Source organism: Tachyglossus aculeatus, chromosome 8 (genome assembly GCF_015852505.1).
Source record: "Tachyglossus aculeatus isolate mTacAcu1 chromosome 8, mTacAcu1.pri, whole genome shotgun sequence".
Taxonomy (NCBI): Eukaryota; Metazoa; Chordata; class Mammalia; order Monotremata; family Tachyglossidae; genus Tachyglossus; species Tachyglossus aculeatus.
The window spans coordinates 10,239,384-10,255,270 of NC_052073.1; the positions used below are offsets into that span (position 1 = coordinate 10,239,384).

Sequence of the window (15,887 nt, forward strand, 5' to 3'; positions counted from 1 at the left end):
AGCACTTGATATGTGTCAAGCGCTGTTCTAAGAGCTGGGGTAGATATAAGTTATTTAAGGTGACACAGTCCCTGTCCCGCAAAGGGGCTCAGTTGAAGTAGGAGGGAGAACAGGTGTCTGCTCCCCATTTCTCAGTTGAGAAAACTGAGGCACAAAGAAGTGACTTAAGGTCACAGAGCAAGCAATTGGCAGAGGCAGGATTAGAATCCAGCTCCTCTGCTTCCAGGCCCGTTCTCTTGCCATGCTGCTTCTCATTGACAGCATTCAGCTCCGTTTCTGACAGAGGCCATAGGGCAGGTTTGCCAAGCACAGCAGGCTGATGCTGCCCTTCCCTGGTTAGCATTTGTAATTGGGTCCCAGAAAATAACGTTACATGAAAGAGGGCAGAAAGAAGTTGTAGTTTCCCACAGGAATTCATCTGAAGTATATTCGGGTATTCCCAAGATCCAAAAAGGTGATCCAAGCAATATATGCAAAAGAAAATTTTAAAATAAAACAATACATGCAGTTACATCTAATAATGGGTGTACTAATAAGGATTTTTTTCACATAGGATTTTTGTGTCTAAAAATGCAGTACCTTATTTTTAAAGCAGTGCCTTTTTCATGCCATTCAGCAGACAGGCACCCAGCGCTAACATCTGCCATTATTTATGGTAAATGGAGGTCGTGATCTGATGCTGAATTAAAATGGCAGCTCAGCACTAACAAGTCGGCCAGAATACTTGGAAGGGAAATGTTTGTCAAGGTAAGCCATGCGGCATTATCTTGATGTGGCAGCTCCTTAATACCCAGCTCTAACCCTATTACAAAAGCCCTCTCAAAGAACAGCCCTTTGAGCAGTGGGGGGTAGCTCTTAAGGCTAATTCTCTTAAAAACTCCTTGCACATATTGCAGAGAAAAGTTAGCCCGCTACATGTGAAAGCCATGCTTTCATTTCCACATTCACTGGAGTCACCCCTTAAAGCTCTTACAGCTGGCGGTAAACTGGCTGAGAAGTGCAAACAGGAAAAGGATGTTCTGTTCAGACACTCAGGGCTCTTTCTCAATAAAAGGGATACTGAAGAAATGCCACAAGACTTTAAAGATGCCATCATTATCACCACTGAGAAGCAGCGTGGCGTAATGTAAAGAGCTCGGGCCTGGGAGACAGAAGGACCTGTGTTCTAATTCCGGCTCTGTCACTTGGCCTGTGACCTTGGGCAAGTCACTTCACTTCTCCGAACCTCAGTTCCCTCATCTGTAAAATGGGGATTAAGACTGTGAGCCCCACTTGGGACATGGACTTTGCCCAACTTGATTAGCTTCTGTACAGTGCTTGGCATATAGTAAGCATTTAGCAAATGGCTTTTAAAACAAAACAGGAACAACAAAAAGAACTGTAACATTTTCAAGGAGAGAGGGAACTAGAAGCATTTTGCTGCTCTCCAGTGCCAGAAAGAGCCTAGTCTGTCAATCAGTGATATTTGAGCACTTACTGCTTGCAGAGCACTGTACTAAGCACTTGGGAGAGTACAATCAAAGAGTTGGTAGGCCCATTTTCTGCCCACAATGAGCTTACGGTCTGGTCTATCCTGAATGTATGTGAATTGAAGAGCGTAGTTCACTGTGCCCTCTGTGAATCTCATGACTTCACACCCAAGTGATACAGATCTGTGCTGCACAGCAGATCCAGAGAAGAGCATCAAGGCCTCTCCAGGGGTGGGCCATAGACTACATCAGTTGATCTAGGCTCTGGCCACTCCTAAAAAAAATGGCCAGCCCAAGAAGTGGGTCATGATTTGAAGAAGGCCACTGTGGCGATATGGCTGCCTACAGAAGAATTGGAGGTGTTTTGCTTGATCCTTTCTCCATCACTAACGGAGTAAAATGAAGCAGTGTATTCTCTCTGGGTCTTGTTCACCCCATTCCTTGCAGCCATGTTCAGGCACACAAACTCAAAGCTAGAAACAAGTGTCACAGAGAACAGTTTCCATCTTCTGGAAAACTTTCAACTCAGTGAGCTGAGAGTGATTAAAACACCCTAATTCTCAGTCTTGCAAAAAAAAACGCAATCCAGGGCCCCACTCTGTCTCCTCTCCCCCGCCCCTCCTCAGAAACTGCGTTAAAGACTGCCAACTCCCTGGGGTCAAATATATCGAAAGGAGCCTATTTTAGATAACAAGAAGTAAGGAATGTCCAGGCCTTCCCTGAACCCAGCCCTGCATAGGCACAGCTGTGTCCAGTAACCAACATCCGTTCTGCCGTTACTCTAGGAGCTAATCTTGGCTCTTTAAATTATTCACTTAATTTCAGTCTCAGGTTCGGAAGAGAGCTTCCTGTGCTCATCCCTAACCTGTTTAACAGGTAACGCCAAGAAAATTTTGAAAGTGCACAATGTCTGTGCACTTGCAGCATTCTCCCCCTCTACTGTGAGCTCGTGGGCTCACGACTGTTATTAGTAATAAGTAATGTGTATACCACCTCTGTTGTAATATATTCTCCCAAGTGCTTACTACAGTGCTCTGCACATAGAAAGTGCTCAATAAGTACCACTGACTGGAAGCTCCCCATCTAAAATATGAGAAAGAACTGGAGTGGGGGGAGCGGAGTCCAACTCTTTAAAACAGAACTGAAATATCCCTAACTGCACAATAGCCAGTAAAAAAATTTTAAAACAAAGTTCAAATCCCTGGGCTTTGAAAGTTCAAACTCTATGGAGGCCAAGAATCTGCTTTTTGTCACCTCTCTGAGGCTGTAGTTGGAACCGTCTCCTTTCCCAAATAACGTTGGGAAGGTTGGATGCCATTGGATAAGTGTTGAAAGGAAATGTCGCTGTACTTCATTTATTTTCATGCCTGTCTCCTCCTCTAGATGGTAACCTACTTGTGGGCTCTGAATGTATCTGTTGACTCAGTTGTATTTAGTGTCCTGAGTGGTTAGTACAGTGCCCTGCACACAGTAAGTGCTCAATTGCCATTGATTGATTGTGGCCTCAGCTAAATATCTTAAGTGTTGACTGAGAGGATCTAGAGAAGAACCTAGTGGAATGTTTTCCTCAAATGTTCCAAGGTCATTTAATTTTTTCTTAGATGAGTTCGAGAATAGAGAATGTTTACACTTTATTCCTGCATTGACTTATGTTCTTTGATTTAGGGACTGGGGTTCTAATCCTGCCTCTGCCTTTGCCTTCTACGACCTAGGGCAAGCCATTCAATTTCTCTGTGCCTCAGTTTCCTAATCAGTAAAGTAGCTACTGGATAAGTATCCAGTATTTACCTGTTCTCCCTCTTAGACTCGACTCCTTGTAGGACAAGGGACTGTGTCCCATCTGCTACCTAGTATGGCGATTGGTACATAGTACTTAACAAATACGATTATTATTAGTACTAGTAGTCTACTGTTGTAGAACTACGATCTGTTTGTTAAAAGTTAATCACTCATTTCCTGGACTTCCTAATCTACCAGCATTCTGAGTAAATTTGTTGTATACTTTTAAAACATTTGTTTGCATGTTTGGGCAACCCCTTTCTTGGAAGAGATAACAATTTAAAGAACGATAAGTTCCAGCGGTAGGGTTGAACTAAACTGAAGCAGAGTTGTCCCTAGGGCCGCTTTGGAGTGTCTTTTGAAACCCTGGGTGGTGGCAGGTCGTAAAGTCTGTAAACAGGTTTCTAGCCAGGTCCAGTCCCATGAAGGTAGCGAAACACTAAGAGTTCTCACGCACAAATGCAGTGAAACGTAGAGTCTTGTTTCAACTCCCTGAGCAGATTAGAAGTGCAGTTTGGCACTATCCCCGGTGAAGCCTGCAGGAATAGAGCCTAGAAATCCAGACTAGAGCCCCATCACTGCACATGGTTTTCTACCCAGGGGGCGGTTGGGGTGAGGGATTATCAGTCAGTCACTCATATTTATTGAGCACTTACTTTGTGCAGAAAACCCTGTACTAAGCGCGAAGGAGAGTATTCTATAACAGCATTCAATTTTCTATTGAAATAAGCATAAACTAGGCCATATTGCTGAGATTTGATATGACAAGCCTTTGATTTTTAAGCTTTTCCAGTGCATTAAGAAGGATTGGAATGGTGGTGGAACATGGGGAAAGTAAAGTGATCATTTTCCATGTCCCAATTTAGAATGTACTAGTGCATATGATTGGTTTGTCTGACACACTGGACATGTGGCAAACTCTCATTCCTAGGGTGCACCAGCTGATGGGCTCTTTATCTGCTCTGCCTAGTTGTCTTTCTGCCTCATGAATTTACATTTTCTTCAGGGAACCATATTTTTTAAAATCCAATTTCTACTCTACTGCCGAGTGGCGTACTCTGTGTTTGATTCTTAGATTAATGATGACTAAAATACCTTCTCATAAGTAGGCTTCTCATTTGTAGGACTGATTCTTTTCATCAGAGAGGAAGTCTATTGTATATTTTCATATCACAATAATAATTCTGATATTTAAGTGTTTTACTATGTACTAGGTACTGAAGTAAGCACTAGGGTAGATAATAGGTATTCAGGTCGAATGCAGTCCCTGTCCCACCTCAGGCCCACATTCTAGTTTGAGGGTGAACAGGTATTGAATCCCCATTGTACAGATGAGAAAACTAGGGCACAGAGAAGTTAGTTGACTTCCCCAGGGTCACACGGGATGCAAGTGGAAGAACCAAGATCAGAGTCCAGGTCCTCTGACACCCAGACTCATGCCCTTTCAACTAGGCCATGCTGCTTTAGCTTTACTACCCTTATTTTTTGCAATAGCCTTTGGGCCTAACAAGTTACTAAAATGTTAAACTTAAATGTTGGTTTCACAACCTGAACACAGAGTGCAATAGCCGGCTGTTTTGTGGCTTGAGCTAATTTTAATCTTTTATTACAGGTACTGACTCTGTACTCGGTGACATTAAAACATGCCTTCTGGAGGTACCAAAATTGAATGTCTATATACTTCGATCAGTACTCCCCTTTTGTCCCCTTTTAAAGGTTTGTAGTGTTTTTTTTGCTGAATTTTGAAGCTGGGCAGATTTTCATCATCAATCGTATTTGTTGAGCCCTTACTATGTGCAGAGCACTGTACTAAGCACTTAAGATTTTCAGTTTTTCTTGGCTAAACAATGCACTGTTTCAAAAGAAACATCTTATTGGTCTGTTAGGAATTGTCTAATCAGACCATTCATTCCTTATAGGCTATTTAGCCAGTGGAGTTGCTTTTTCTATTGCTTTGCCTAAATCGAAAGTTAGATGATTGGTCACCTCTAGACTGTAAGCTCATTATGGGCAAGGGGACGTGTCTACCAACTCTGTTATATTGTACTCTCTCAAGTGCTTAGTTCAATGCTGTGCACACAGTGAGCACTCAGTAAATGCCATTAGCTGATTAAAATGTACCCCCAAGCACCTCTCTCCGGCTTTCCTTGCTTGGAAACACCCTTAGTGTTTCACTAAAACACCGTCTAATCCAAGTTAGGGGCATCATAGCTAAAATTAGCATTATAAAGATGTTTAATCGGACCAGAAAAAGCAAAATGATAGCATTGAAATAATGATGGATAGTAATTGTAGAATAATAATAATAATTTTGGTATTTGTTAAGCCCTTACTATGTGCCAAGCACTGTTCTAAGCGCTGGGTAGATACAAGGTAATCACGTTGTCCCACATGGGGCTCACAGTCTTAATTCCCATTTTCCAGATGAGGTAACTGAGGCACAGAGAAATGAAGTGACTTGCCCAAAGTCACACAGCTGATTAGAACCCATGACCTCTGACTCCCAAGCCCGTGCTCTTTCCACTGAGCCACGCTGAGTTCTGTTGCGATTGGGGTGAAAAAGGGGAAGTGAAGGTGGTGGAGACCACTGGAGCCATGGCCCGAGTGCCAGCGCCAGCCCATTGCAGCTTGAGAGAGGCGAGGCCGGTGCGCTGGGGTGACTCACATAGGTAGAGCCCTGACTTGCTGGCTCCTTCCCAGCCCCACCTGCAGTACCTCCCTTGTGTACCTGGGTTTCCCATCTCACTCTCCTGCCCATCATCTCTCACTCTTGAGAGGAAGTAGCAGGACAGATGTTCTGCAGGAGCCTCTGATTAAAAAAAAAAAAAGTTATCTCCGCTGACGTACCGCAGCAGAAAATCGTATGCGATGTCCGTCCCCCCAGAGACGCCGTCGCAAATTAAAGCCAAGAACTTCTCCGGTGATGATGGCCAAATTCTTTATAAAATAAATTCATACTTTCCAATGTTTCCTAATCTCAAGCGGTGATGATTATCTGTGGCGTACACAGCAGGCACACTCTTTACTGTGCAAACTGGTTGGAGCTCTTCGGGAAGCCAAAGGTTTATCCCTAAGGGAATAACATGAACAGTGAGTATCGTCTTGCTACGAGGTCTGCATTGTCTCTCCCTCTCCCCTCTCTTTTTGTGGTCTTTATTAAAGCACTTATAGTGTACGAAGCACTGGAGAAGCAGCGTGGCTCAGTGGAAAGAGCCCGGGTTTTGGAGTCAGAGGTCATGGGTTCAAATCCAGACTCTGCCACTTGTCAGCTGTGTGACTTTGGGCAAGTCACTTCACTTCTCTGGGCCTCAGTTCCCTCATCTGTAAAATGGGGATTAAGACTGTGAGCCCCACATGGGTCAGCCTGATCACCTTGTAACCTCCCCAGCGCTTAGAACAGTGCTTTGCACATAGTAAGTGCTTAATAAATGGCATTATTATTATTATTATAAGCATTGCACTCACAACTGTGGCTGTCATAACTCAAAGCATTTTACATTTGATTTTTGCATCTTTTATTTTTTTTTCTATTTGATAGGCCTCCCAATCACCCTTCCTAAAAAGCATAATATAGCTGAAACCAAATCCCAGGGAGTTTAAGTAAGTTGCCCAAAGGATGCTGAAAACAAGGCTAGAACTGCATATTCAATCTCAAGGTGTTCATGGATTTCTTATGTCAATTTCTCTCATGAGGATAGTCTAGAAAAACACTATTGTGCATTTATGAGGCTTTATTTGGCACCTAAAGTCCCTCTAAATTGACAGTTGAAACCCTAAAAAAATGTACCACATACCGGTTTTTAATTCCCTCACTCTCTAAGGGCAAGCGAGAGAGCAAGATGTCTACAGCCATTAATTTCTTTTTGTTACCGAATATTGAAGTGCAACAGTGAAACAAAGTGTCCAACGTGAATAGTTTGTATCTACTCCAGCATTTAGTACAGTGACTGGCACATAGTAAGTGCTTAATGAATACCATAAAAAAAACCCAACAAAAAACAGCCTTGTGGGATAGAGGGTGTGTACAATTGACCATGTTCTAGGTATCTAACTTCTAAGCTTCCTCTTAGAGTTATACGGTTTTCCAAATCCTGGAAGCTCAAAAAAGTCACAGGAGGTGTAGGTTCTCTTAACATAGCCTGCCACCTATTAAGATAAAGTGTAAACAAGGTAATGGGATAGGACAGTTCTCACAAGAATCTGCTAGGAGGAGAAATGTCCTTGAAGACACACAAAGATAAAAGCATATTTTAATTCCTTACCCCTTCCTCTTCTCATTTTGGAGCAGTTGGATCCTTTTTTTTTTCTTTTTCCAATCCTCCTGCAGTCTGATGTGACTATCATGTGGTGACATTTGTGTGAGCTGTTTTTGGTGGTTAAGAAATTGAATCAGGTGGCTCTATTACTGAGCTCGTAATAGGAACAACTTTGGAAAAATGTTAATTCACTGGAGAATCTAAGTGCTTATGCTTTTTCAAGTACGTACCAAAATAATACTGCATGTGACTTGTTCAGGCTGATTACAGTGATCGCCTAAGTCATCCACAGACTAATATGCAGTTATTTGGAAGGCATTTGTTTTGTAGGAGGATATCTTTTTGTTTGTTTTTGTTTTTGAACTCTCCTGGCCCATTCACCATCAAACAACTTTTAATCAGTGGTATATATTACTGTACTTGAGAGAGTACAGTACCATAGAGTTGGTAGTCACATTCCCTGCCCACAGCAAACTTACAGTCCAGAGGGAGAGACAGACAGTAATATAAATAATTGGTAAATTTGTACATAAGTGCTGTGGGGCTGAGAGTGGGGTGAATGCCAGCTGCCGAAAGGGTACAGCCCCAAGTGCGTAGATGATGCAGAGGGGAGAGGGAGCTGGGGAAGAGAGGGTTTAATCAGGGAAGGCCTCTTGGAGGACATGTGACCTTAATTAAGGCTTTGAAGGTGGGGAGAGCAGTGGTCTGGTGTATATGGATGGGAGGGAGTTCCAGGCCAGAGGGTGGATGTGGGAAAGGGGTCGACAGCTAGATAGATGAGATTAGGACAAAGTTGGTGGTCTGGGCTATTTAGGGCCCGAGTGCTGTTTCCCTTCCCAGGTCTGATTCCAAGAACCAACATCATTGAGGAATCTTAACCACACATCTAACCTTCATTCTGGTAGGTTTGGTCCTGGAAGTTGATATGAGGACCACCAGTTTTTTGAGGGGAGGGAAGGACAGAGGACAGTGTTTGAATGTAAAGTCCGAACATATGTGCTGGTTCCTTTTGTTTGCTTACATCCAGATTTGGAAGTGTGATGATACTGGCCTGAGTCAGAAGGCCAGGAGTTCTCATATTGTCTCCATCACTTGTCTGCTGTGTGACCTTGGGCAAGTCATGTCAGTTCTGTGTGCCTGTTACCTCATCCTTAAAATGGGGATTAAGACTTAGCTCCATTGTGGGACATGAACTGTATTTACACCAGTGCTTAGTACAGTGCCTGGGACATAGTAAGTGCTTAAAATGCCATAAAAAAATACCTAAGTTCATAACTAGGAATTCTATCTGTGTAGTCTATATCTAATGTAGAGTTGTTGACCAGTGTTATTTGACAGTTCTCAGATGCTGCTCTACCTCTGTTTTGGAGCAAGAAGCAAAAATGAATAGTAGAAAGTGATTGATCATTTCTCCCGTTTTGCAGCTATATGCAAAAACACCAGTTGTGTGGACCTTATTTCTGTGTTTGGTTTCAGACATCTGGGATTTTGTGCCGTTTTCTTCTCCTAGTTGGTTTAGAAACTCACAAAGTCCGGGGCCAATACATACTTTTTTTTTTTTTTGCTATTTCATGTGACATCTGAGCTTAATTGTGACTTTTGTCTTTTTTCACATGAAGTAAGCTGAAACCTGATTCTGAACTAGCAATAGGAACTCCAGATCTGTAAAGGTATATAACAGTTGCTAACTTTTTAATAATCATACTCCAAAAAATTGGGCACTGATATAAAACTTTTTTTTCCTTGAACTTTCTGACCACATGATGAGAGGTAGTGGGAAGATCTCAATCCATTCCATTATTTAAGGTCTATTGTTACACCGACCTTATTTTTGATGACTGTCAGGACCCGTATCCCAAGCTTGCTGGCCTTCCCCATGACCTTGAGAATTTTGGAATATTCTGGAATGTTGAGCCCTAAACTGAGTAGATGCCAACCCAGTCCAAGCATCTAAAGTTAGGGTTGCCATGAGGTAGGCTGACCAGGTTAGTTAACGTGATCCCAATTCTAAAAGGGCCCCAGTCAGCAACACAAAATGAGGAGTTTTCAGTTTAGAGAGTTGTGTGCAACTTGCTGTGTGCAAATTTGCTTTATTTGAGCATTAAAGAGTCAAATCCCAGATTCTCTGATCTTGTCTCTAGACAAATTTTACCGCTGTTGCTACTGAAATGATGGAAAGGTTGTAGACAGGCTTCTGCTTGGGAAAAGGAGCTGTGCCTGACAAGTAAGCATTTACTGAACAACTCCATGTTTAGTCAGTTGGGATTCATCTTGTGATTACTTAATCCTTGCTGCCAGGAGGTGATCATTTAATGGAAACCATCAAATATACCATCAGAATGACCTAGTGATGGCAGGATCTAAGTACAGTTAGTGGTGGTGTCACTGACCATTTAACAAACTGCTACTTTACTCCTGTTTGTTGCATGACACCTTACTCTTCATTCATTCATTCAGTCGTATTTATTGAGCGCTTACTGTGTGCAGAGCACTGTACTAAGTGCTTGGGAAGTACAAGTTAGCAACATATAGAGATGGTCCCTACCCAGCAGTGGGCTCACAGTCTAGAAAAGGAAAAGGTGAGGGGGCAGTCTTTATAGCAATGATTCCCAAATCTTGTTTTGGTTAGCACGTTTCTGTGGGGATGGTTGTGTATCTGAGGCTGTGTTCTGAGAAGCAGCGTGGCTCAGAGGAAAGAGCACGGGCTTGGGAATCAGAGATCATGGGTTCTAATTCCGGCTCTGCCACTTGTCAGCTGTGTGACTTTGGGCAAGTCACTTAACTTCTCTGTGCCTCAGTTCCCTCATCTGGAAAATGGGGATTAAGACTGTGAGCACCGTGTGGGACAACCTGATTACCTTGTATCCCCCCCAGCACTTAGAACAGTGCTTGGCACAAAGTAAGTGCTTAACAAATGCTATTTATTATTATTATTATTATCTTTTGTTTTTGTTTACATTTTTGTGTGATCCATCTCGAAAATGTTCCTTAATTTGCAGGTAGGCAAGTACAATACAAAATGGGGAAAAGCAAAATATTTATTAACAGCATTTGTGTGTATGTCCCATTGTCTTGCCTGGCAGGGGAAGTGTTGCCCTATTTCTTGGGATTTCCAGTGCCCCGTTTTTGCTTTTGGAGATGACTAGAGGGTGTTTTCTTCCTCAGCACAGATTGTTGACCTCTTTGTCACAACTCAGGTAAAAGGTCTTGAGGTCATTGCCCACATCATCGATCCAGTTGGGCAGCAGCAGCCAAGGAGGTCAGCAAAGTGCTGAGCCTAAAAAGTAAGAAATGCTATTACTGGGCCAGCCTAGTGGTTGGTCCGTCCAGTCCGATATTTTTCCTCCGCTAGTGGCAACAAGATTCTTGAAGGAACTGTGTCGAATGATTGTCCTCCATGACATCTGTTGCTGAGAGCTCTGTCGTATTAATAATAATAAAATAATAATAATAATAATAATTGTGATATTGAAGTGCTTACTATATGCCAAGCACTGTAATGTGCTGGAGATCAGTCAAGCAAATCAGTCAACCAACAACCTTCATTTTTCCTTTAGCATCCCTTTGTGGATCACTTATCCATGAGTTTATCCAACTGCCTCTTGAACTTACTGATCTCGTCTTCCTGTGGTGGTAGATCCCTGTGCTTACAATCCACTGTGCAAAGTGTTTCCTTGATGTTTTAAATCTGCCACCCTCACCCTGTTGCTGTGAACTGTGGAGAGTTACTTTGTACCTTGATTTCTTACTTTGTGCAGAGCACGGTACTTAGCATGTACCTGCCCTCTAGGGGCTTGCACCACAGGCCCCCAGAAGAAACGAGAGTTGTTGCTGTTATTGTGTGCCCTCAAGTCATTTCCTATTCATGAGGACTCCATGGATATACTTTCTCCAGAATGTCCTGTCTTCTACCATAATCCTCAACCGTTCTAACGGTTCTTCTGTTGTTGTTGTGGCCTCTATCCATCTAGCTGCTGCTCTGCCTCTTCCACATTTTCCCCGGACTTTTCCCAGCATTAAGTGTCTTCTGCAGAGAATTAGTCCTCCTGATTATTTGTCCAAACTATACTAATCTAAGTCATTTGGCCTTCCAAAGACCACTTAGGATTAATTTGCTCTAAAATCCATTTGATTTCTGGGCAGTCCATGGTATTCACAAAGCCTTCTCCAACACCACATTTCAAAAGAATCGATGTTCTTCCCTGTTTTTTCCCTATTCAGCTCTCAGATCCATACCTTGTCACTGGAAACACCGTAGAGTTGACAATTTGTATTTTTGTGGCAGTTGTTACATCAGCACATTTCATGACTTTTTCCAGGCTCTTCATAGCAAGTCTTCCTAACATTAGTCTTTGGCGTATTTCTTGGCTACTAGTTCCTTTATTATTGATTATCAATCCCAGGAGGGAAAAAGTCAACTATTTCAATCTTCTCTTTGTGCCCTACAAATGTGTTAAAACTCCAGTTGTCATGATTTTTTTTTCCTTGACATTCAAATGTAGGCCCATCTTTTTGCTCTGTTCCTTAACTTTTAATAATAAGCCCTTCAGATCTTCTTAACTTTCTGCTCCTAGGGTTGTATCATCAGCCTAACAAAGGTTGTTTGTATTCCTTCCTCCAATCTTTACTCCCCCTTAGTCTTCAGAGTTGTTAGGCTCCCCACATCTGGGAACCACTTCCTAGCAGGAACGGGAAAGAGGAGAAATGATCTAGGTGAAAGGAACAATCCCTTTAGAGTACAGCTATTTTAGTACTTTCCATCCTAAACCATCGCTCTTTCTGCCTCTTCTCTGGCCCACTCCTCTCCTTGGTACTTTGACTTCTTCTTTCTCATCACCATTGTTCCCAGAGGAAGAGGTGTGAACAAGGAAGAGAGAAAATTATGGTGAAAGCAAGAAGGAAAGAAACAGGGTAAAGTAGAGGGGCAAGCAGATGGGGGAAGGAAAGCAGGCAGTGATGGCAAAAAAAAAAACAGAGGGAGAAGGGGAAAGGTGGCACTGGTGGTTCCTCTCCATGGCATGATGGTGTAGCAGGGGCTGGAAGGGGTTGCCGAATCGGTAGGTTCAGTCCTAATCTTCTTTGATGCCCACCTCTGGGCGGCACCGTAGCCCAGTTGACCAATTATAAAGGAACATTATCCGGCTCCTCCTGCCCAAGCCAAAGCAATAACTGTGAATGCTAGGCGCGGCATCCTGGGTTACATTGGCAGATTAGAAGGTGGTGGGGATAGCAAAAACTTCCAGCAGTTTTGACATGTCATTTGTGCTTTAAACCAAAGGAAAATGACCTTCCGGTACTTGAAGTTTCTTACTGTCGGCCTTAAAGTGCTCAAACGGCTTGTCCCCGCCTATCTCACCTCACTGATTTCGTACTACCACCCAGCCCTCACACTTCACTTCGCTAACGCCAACGACGCACTGTACCTCAATGTCGTCTATCTTGCCACTGATCCCTTGCCCACGTCCTCATATTGGCCTGGAACTCCCTCACTTTATATCAGCAGACCACCACTCTCCCCCACCTTGAGAGAGAAGCAGCATGGCTCAGTGGAAGGAACCCGGGCTTTGGAGTCGGAGGTCATGGGTTCAAATCCCCACTCTGCCAGTTGTCAGCTGTGTGACTTTGGGCAAGTCACTTCACTTCTGTGCCTCGGTTACCTCATCTGTAAAATGGGGATGAAGACTGTGAGCCCCCCGTGGGACAACCTGATCACCGTGTAACCTCCCCAGTGCTTAGAACAGTGCTTTGCACATAGTAAGCGCTTAATAAATGCCATTATTATTATTATTATTATGTTAAAATTACATCTTAGCCCTCCCCAAGTGCTCACTTCCTCTACCACCTTTTCCTCTGCATCACCTATGCGCTTGGATCTGTACCCTTCAAGCACTTGATATTCATCCCACCCTCAGCCCCACTGCACTTATGTACAAATCTGAAATTCATTGTAATGCCCCTCACCCCTTCAAAGCTCCTTGTGGGTAGGGAACTTGCCTGCCAACTTCGTCGTACTTGCCCAGGCACTTAGTACAGCACTCCTTACACAGTAAGGACTCCAAGAATACCACTTTTTAAATCATTCTTCCTTTCATGTACTAAGTAGCATTTATTGAATGCCTGCCGTGCCTGGAGACCTATACTAGGTCCTAGGAGTAGTTTAGTAAGAGTAAGACATGATTTTTGCTTAACCTAAAGACAACTTTTTTTTTCATTAGCCAGACTTGTTACTTGTTTTTTCCAATTATTCCTGTTCTGAATGAAACATGACTCATGCATAAAGAGGAATGTTCTGCTGTTCCCTTTTTTCATATTCATACAAAAGCTGCCTGTTCTAACCAGTTCCTATTCCCCAAAATACATAGCAACATATAATGTGGTGACTTCTTGGTATGACTAGAAGGAAGCAAGACTAGCCATTTAAAATGGTCTCGAGTGCTATAATAAACACTGGCAGAGAACTGCCTCTTATTGCTAATAAGTAGCACAAGCTCTGTAGGATGACTCCACTTTCTCTGGTCTGAATAGTAGAGAAATATAAAAGATTTGAGTTGATCTTAGTACATGGCCTGCTGGCTACCACTAATTAACTCTGGTTATTAAATGCTTACTGGGTGCAGAGCACTGTACTGTTTGGGGGAGTACAGTACAACAGAGTTGCTAGATGTGATCCCTGCCTTCAAGGAGCATACAGTCTACAGGGGGAAATCCTAACTCTATCCCAAGCACTTAATACAGTGCTCTGCCCAGGGTAATCCAGGTAACTTTCATAAGTTATAATAATGATGGTATTTAAGTGCGTACTGTGTGTTACAGTGTTTTAAATGTTGGTGTAAATACAAGTTAATCAGGTTGGGCATAGTTCCCATCCCACATGGGGCTCCCAGTCTGAGTAGGAGGGAAAATTGGTTTTTCATCCCCATTTTACAGTTGAGGAAACTGAAGCATATAAAGAAGTGAAATGACTTGCCCAAGGTCACACAGCAGGCAAGTGTCCGTGCTGAGATTAGAACCCAGAACCTCCCAGGCTCATGCTGTTTCCATTAGGCCATGCTGCTTTCTTAGAAGTAGGACAGGTGGTCATAGTATTCTAGGGAGTGCAAATAAGCTGTCCCTGGCAGGTTTTGCGTGAGTGTGTTGGCAGAGAGCAGGTGGGAAGCAGAGCTGGGACGGGGATACATACACACTCACAAAGCTATCACCCTCTCTCCCTTTGTTGGGGTCACCTTCTCCTTGTTTACTTTGGGAAAGCGGCCTGTGGACATTGTAGAGGACTTCAGTCCATAGGCGTGGCCCTGTTTTCCAGGATCTTTCCAATGACTCTATTGCTTTGCTCAACTAACAGAAGCAGGGCAGAAATGCCAGTGATCAACACTGGTCTTTCAGTTAAATGCTGCCCGGTTCTTCAATGTCAGTTTAATCAAAGAAGGAAACCTGTTTTGATGAGTGGTGTGTTTTTGATCAAAACTGCCCAAATGCAAAAATTCTGAGTTAAAGTTTTGGGAGGGGTGGTGGTGTGGTGAGAGACGGAGATACTCTTAGGTGGGAGTTATCACCGTTGGAAATTGACACACTGTCACAGGAAGTGTTGCTGGAGAAAAATGGGAAAATTAGCAGATGAGCTGATCTCATTTCAAATGTCTAAGAATCCCATATGTACCCTGGACCTGACAAGATTGACAAAAGAGATTCCGTTCTGGAGAAGATCAGTGGTCCGTCCGCCCCCAGTATTCTGTGTCTAGTTGGCTCCCCAAAGGACACTTAAAGGAAAAAGTTTAGAGTTGATATACTGGACATCCATCACCTCAACAGTCAGGTGTTTGAGGAGGGAAGGGATTGTGGAGGAATCACTGCAGTAACCTGTTAGTAGTTTTACACTCTCTCTCTCATATTTAAGTGCTTACTACTAATAATGATAGCATTTGTTAAGCGCTTAATATGTGCAAAGCACTGTTCTAAGAGCTGGGGAGGCTACAAGGTGATCAGGTTGTCCCACATGGGGCTCACAGTCTTAATCCCCATTTTACAGATGAGGTAACTGAGGCACAGAGAAGTTGTGACTTGCCCAAATTCACACAGCTGACAAGTGGTGGAGCCGGATTAGAACCCGTGACTTCTGACTCCCAAGCCCGTGCTCTTTCCACTGAGCCACGCTGCTTCTCTACTATGTGCCAAGCACTGTTCTGAGCACGGGGATATGTCCAAACTAATCACATTGGACACAATCCATATCCCAAATAGGGTCGGGGGCTCACAGTCTTAATATCCATTGTATAGATGAGGAAATGGAGACATAGAGAATGCACAGAGAAGTTTGAGTTTCCGGAACAACTGTGACAGTGTTATTGGAGTAGGTGTATTCATAATTACTTAAGAATGCCAAATG

General features: G+C 43.2%; 1 protein-coding gene across 3 annotated transcripts in view; it reads left to right on the forward strand.

Annotated features, from left to right (window-relative positions):
- The window catches only part of PTPN1 (protein tyrosine phosphatase non-receptor type 1), a 74,019-nt gene that overhangs the window by 13,953 nt on the left and 44,179 nt on the right, over window positions 1–15,887 (forward strand). Inside the window, exon 1 of one of the 3 annotated variants that reach the window (XM_038750142.1) lies at window positions 4,884–4,904. The exons of the other annotated variants lie outside the window; for them this stretch is intronic. The gene's annotated coding sequence lies outside the window, so the exon portion shown is untranslated. Of the gene's footprint in view, window positions 1–4,883; window positions 4,905–15,887 lie in introns of those variants that run through there. 3 annotated transcript variants of the gene reach the window in all.